The sequence below is a fragment of the Mustela nigripes genome, chromosome 1 (genome assembly GCF_022355385.1).
Source record: "Mustela nigripes isolate SB6536 chromosome 1, MUSNIG.SB6536, whole genome shotgun sequence".
Classification (NCBI taxonomy): domain Eukaryota; kingdom Metazoa; phylum Chordata; class Mammalia; order Carnivora; family Mustelidae; genus Mustela; species Mustela nigripes.
Genome location: NC_081557.1, coordinates 87,958,025 through 87,964,024, shown reverse-complemented (window position 1 = coordinate 87,964,024; position 6,000 = coordinate 87,958,025).

Here is a 6,000-nt window from a genome sequence, read left to right as displayed (position 1 = left end):
GCGTCTCACAGAAAATGTTCAATAAGCTGAAAGAAAGAATAAACCCAGGTCAACAACAAGAAGCCACTGAGACATGAAATACACATTAGCAATTGGTTAGTTGATCAAAGAATTATCCGGTAGGACAGAAAACATCCTCCAAAGCAGTCTTCGGCAAGTTCCCCGGATGCAGTCTCTAGAGTGGGATTTCCAGTTCCCTGGGTGTGAATTAAGCTCCTTCTTTCGCGTTATAACAACAAGAGAAATCTAGTCCACTAGTCCTCTAGGCTTCATTGTTCCCCAGTATAAATCCCTAACATGTCAGAGTAGGTGGGTTTGGAGGGAGTGAACTACGTGGAGATTTATCTGGGCACATAAAGTAGAGTAATGAGCAGGAAGGTACTCAAGGGCACTGTCAGGAAGGAAGTATGGCTAGACCCAGACAGTGTGAGTGGAGGGAGGGAGATAGAAAGACAAGAGGCTGTGAAAGATGGCATTAATTAAACAAACAATGGCCCCCATTGTGTGTTCTCTCTTCTTAGATGCTTCTTGATACTAAGAGATAAAGAATTTGAGGTGGAGATGCCTGGGACAGTCACCCTCACCCTGGTGGCTCCCTGCTTTCAAAAGTAGCATGGTGTACAGCACACCTTCTCTTGAAGAAATGTCCTTTTTTCTCTTCCACTGGGCACCCAGCCGTGGGTGGGAGACGACATCTCCCAGAGAGTCACAGCAGGGGCATGGAACTAATGGCCCCTGAACAGAGCTGGACCCCTATCTGACAGGGTGCAGGTAGGAAATATCTTTGGACAATTCACGTTTTCTTTTTAATGCCTCAGTTTTCTCACCTATAAAATAACTTCTGGGGTTAATATTGGGATAGGTCTATCCTTAAATTACTTTGAGCTTTCTGGAAGAAAAATCCCTCATGCAAGTCTTTCTTCACGTTCCAATTTATGGATTATTTTCATCATATGTTCTTTGGCTACCCCTTCCTCATCCTCTACCAATGGGAATATTACTATTTAGGGTTTCCCTTTGGTATTTCTCCTATATTTTCAGGAATTTTGTCATTAAAAAATGTCTAAATGTCCAAAGATGCAGGGAGTTAGTTTCTCTTTTCTTCCACTTACCAAAGGACTTAATCTGTGAGACTTCATCTCATTGAACTTCTCATTTTTCATCTATAAGTTGGGCCAATGTAAGGAACCTTCAGGATTGTTGAAAGGAAGAGGAATAGGTGTGAATGAAGAGAGTAAAGGGCCATTCAATGGACAGGTACCAACAACTGGCAGTTGACTGACCAAAATTATCATTCAGAGTTATCGAACCAAGAAGTCCTATTTTAATTTGCTTTATGAAATCATTTTTGTTGCCCCCTTGTTTCTGTGTTTTTTGACTCTCTCTGACTCAGTCATACATGGCTTGAGGTGGGAAGCTTGAGTGCTGACCTCTGAGGAGAGCAAGTGGCATTGTAGCCCAGCTTTTGATAACGATGCGTCTCACAGAAAATGTTCAATAAGCTGAAAGAAAGAATAAACCCAGGTCAACAACAAGAAGCCACTGAGACATGAAATACACATTAGCAATTGGTTAGTTGATCAAAGAATTATCCGGTAGGACAGAAAACATCCTCCAAAGCAGTCTTCGGCAAGTTCCCCGGATGCAGTCTCTAGAGTGGGATTTCCAGTTCCCTGGGTGTGAATTAAGCTCCTTCTTTCGCGTTATAACAACAAGAGAAATCTAGTCCACTAGTCCTCTAGGCTTCATTGTTCCCCAGCCCTGGAGATGCCCGATAACGTCAGTCCCTCACCTTTTCTGAAGGAGTCTCTGTCAACTGTATCGTGTCAACTTGCCTGTACCAAGGCTTAAAATGGAAACTGAGACTCTCTGGGCAGAGTTAATAATTTTTCTCCTTTGCCTCACTAGCACCTTAAACCTGTCTTTGTTAAAACATTTCTGGCACTGACTTACAGTTACTTGTTTACCTGTTCATCTCTCCCATTGGACAATGAACTCTTCTAAGGGCATATAGACTATTCCTTTGTAACATCCAGAGCTTAGCACAGTGTTCAGTGCCAAGTAGATGTCCATTGCTAGATGAAGCGTTGCTACTAGAATTTTCTCTCTCCCTCTCTTACTCGTTACCCACAAACACCTGGTCCAGAGGGGCAATTTGGCCATGTCTTCCCTTCTGAGTTCAAATCCCAGCTTTTCCTGTAAATCTGATTATGCTCCAAACCTAAATCAGCCTCTTACGTAACAGATACAGATCCCACATGGAGTACAATCCCCCTTTTTTTTCTTTTACTTAGTTTGAATTTAGTTAACATATAGTGCATTATTAGTTTCAGGGGTAGAATTTAGTGATTCATCAGTTGTATACAACACCCAGTGCTCATTACATCACATGCCCTCCTTAATGCCCGTCACCTAGATACACCCTCCTCCCACCCCCTTCCCTTCAACAACCCTCAGTTTTTCCCTATAGATAAGAGTCTCTTACGGTTTGCCTCCCTCTCTGTTTTTATCTTATTTTATTTTTCCCTCCCTTCCCCTATATTCATGTTTTGTTTCTTAAATGCCACATATGAGTGAAAGCATATGGTACTTGTCTTTCTCTGACTTATTTCACTTAGCATAATAGCCTTTACTTCCATCCACATCATTGCAAATGGCAGGATTTAATTTTTTGATGACTGCATAATATTCGTGTGTGTGTGTGTGCATGTGCGTGTGTGTGTGTGTGCTATATCTTCTTTATCCATTCATCTGTCAATGGACATCTGGGCTCTTTCCATATTTTGGCTTTTATGGACATTGCTGCTATAAACTTTGGGGTGCATATGCCCCCTCAAATCACTATTTTTGTATCCTTTGGGTAAATACCCAGTAGTGTGATTGCTGGGTCATAGGGTAACTCTATTTTTAACTTTTTGAGGAACCTCCATACTGTTTTCCAGAGTGGCTGCACTAGCTTGCATTCCCACCCACAGTGTAAGAGGGTTCCCCTTTCTTTGCATCCTTGCTAACGTCTGTTGGATTATATACTCTTTTTTTTTTTTAAGATTTTATTTATTTATTTGACACAGAAAGAGAGTAAGATAACAAGCAGGGAAAGCTACAGAGGGAGAGGAGAAGCAGGTTCCCTCCTCAGCGGGAAGCCTGACATGGGGCTTGATCGAAAGACTCTGGGATTATGACCTGAGTCCAAGGCAGACACTTAACCAACTGAGCCACCCAGGTGTCCCTGGAGTACATACTCTTGATGGTGAGTTCTGATAGCCTGTATATTCTATTCTTTGGGCATTTTTGAGGAAATTGATAGAAGCATTACATGTATGAAAAAAGGAGGGAAGAAAACAAATAAAAGAAAAAAATTTAAAAATAAAATAAAAAAAGATAGGTCTAGACAACAATGGGAGAGTTTTAAAGGGAATGTTTATGTATTTACTCAGCAATAAGAAGACTAAATGAAATCTACAAAAACAAAAACTCTTTGGTTGAATTTAGCTCAGCATGTAGACCAGTGTTTCCCAAAGTACACTGCAGAGAAACTAGCTCTATTGATACCAATATGTATCAACTTTAAAAAGTGTTCCAAGTTTAAATATGTTTGTGAGGCAGCCTGTTGCATATAGTTAAACAAGTTTTCATACCCTAGAATACCTAGTAGCCATTTATATGAAAATGTAGCTTAGATATCTTCAAGGAGGAATGATCATACTACTTTGATCATACTACTTTGGGAAGTTTTTTGATCCCCACAATCAGGGAATTCCATAGGACTAAGTGTTCCTTAGAACACATTTTGGGGAATGCTGTCATAGCGATATGTATTTGACTTTTATCAAGGCATTTGACAACTGGTTCCATGTAATATAGAGTAACGTGGGTCTAATGACAATGTAATTAGGTGGGTTCTTGCTTGATTAAACCACTGTCTTCGGAGGATTTGATTAACAGAAGACTGGCAAGTTGGACATATTGTTTCTAGTCATTGGCCTCCAGGCTGTTCATGTCCCTATGGGTTGAATGCTCAACCCATTCATAAACACAACATATTACACATTGCTTCCAAAAACAAACACTAAAAATAGGGGTTCAAATGACAAACAATAATCTGTAATGTTCAAAGATTATAGCTGTCCCCAAAATCATTATGAATTAATGGACAAGGTAGTTACCGAAGCACATACCTAACCAAAAACTACGCTGATAGTTATTTAATGTTATCAAGTCAAGGGAGATAACAATCCAATTGCCATTTGACCTACCAAACCCCACATTTTAGTGGAGACATTCATAAACTTAGATGTTTCTATGGGAGAACAGTAGAGATGGTGATGGGTCTGGAAGTCACCTAATAAGATACAAAGCCAAAGAAAAAAGCTACTAAGAAAAAGCTTAATAGGAGGATACAAGGTTTGTTTTTAAATATTTGAAGGGTTGCATGAGGAAAAGACAGTGTTATGGACTGAATTGTGACATCCTGCCACTAGGATGGCAGTGCCCCCACCATACATACCTCTGGTCTCACTGGACAAACTTGGCATCAGTCGTGACCACAAGTAGGTTTGTGTTGAGAACTCTCAGGAAACCGTCCTAACTCCCAGTACTTCCCAATGTGACTGAATTGGGAAATAGGGTCTTGAAAGAAGTATTGATGTCATTCAAAATGATGTCATTCTGGTGGGCCCTAATCCAGTTTGACCGATGTCCTTCTAAGAAGAGGAGATTAGGAATAGACCTACACAGAGGGAAGAAAGAACAGGAAGACACGGGGAGAAGATAGTATCTACAAGCCAATAAGAGATGCCTCCAAAGAAACAACCCTGCAGACACCACGATCTTGGACTCCTGTTTTCCAGAATTCTGAGAAAATAAATATTTGTTGTTTAAACCTCCCAGCCTGGGGCACTTTGTTATGGCAGGCCCGACAAACTCATGCAATGAGTGTATTAAGTCCACAGGCACAAAATGGACACTAACGGAAGATTCTTTGAATACACAAATGGGTAAGGATGGTCTTTACTTCAACCCTATGATAAAATAGGCATTCATGTTTTTACTCTACCAGTAAGTTTGTTAAAATGAAGTGGCTTACCCCAGATTCACAGGTTGGGTATTCAAAATGTCTCCCGATTCCAAACGTTTGTCTCTTCTCCTCTGGGTCACAACTGTCTCTACTGGAAAGATGTGCCTGTGCTCTTTGGGACATGAAGAATCTTGATGTTGACCCTCTGGAGGTGATTGTTCCCTTTGTAACTCGGGATGCAGATGGATCTGAAAGACTAGGGTTACTTCTAGATGGTACAAAGAAATAAGATACTATCACTGGGCCCGCGTCCATTGCCCAATTCATTTTTTGGGAGATACTATAATGCAGGGCGGATGGTTTCCCGAGAATTCTCCACACAAACCAACTTGCAGTCACAACGGATGCCAAGTTTGCTCGGCGAGACCAGAGCTATGTATGGTGTGGGCATTGCTGTCCTAGCGGATTTGTATGGGCTGTCTGTGTAGACGCTGTCTTCTATATACTTAACGCTGATTAGAAATTAGACCTTTGAAGTTAAGAAGATATATGTAGGTGTGGGGATTCAGGAATGAGGAAGAGAGCGGGGAAAGAGGAGAGATAAGGTGGCACAAATCATGGGCAAAGGCGTGTGACAATCTGCCTAGGCCATGTGGCTGACAACCCGCCTGACGCTTGTTTTGACTTTTCTCTAACTGCACAACCGGCACATGCAGATGACTTTACATCTCATAGCAAAATGTGCGACAGCAACGTGCTAAGCAAATGCAAACAAAAATATGCTTCCCCCACTCCAAACAAATCTCTCACACATCGCGACGATGCCATGGCATGGCGAGAGACGGGAGACAGGGACCACCAGGAACCAAATTTGCTCATTGTTTCAGCGACCCTCCAGGATCAATATATACGCTCGGGGACAACAATGTCAGCTGCCCTGGATTCCTCTCTGTTAGGCGGACACAGTGTGTGCTTTGATTTCA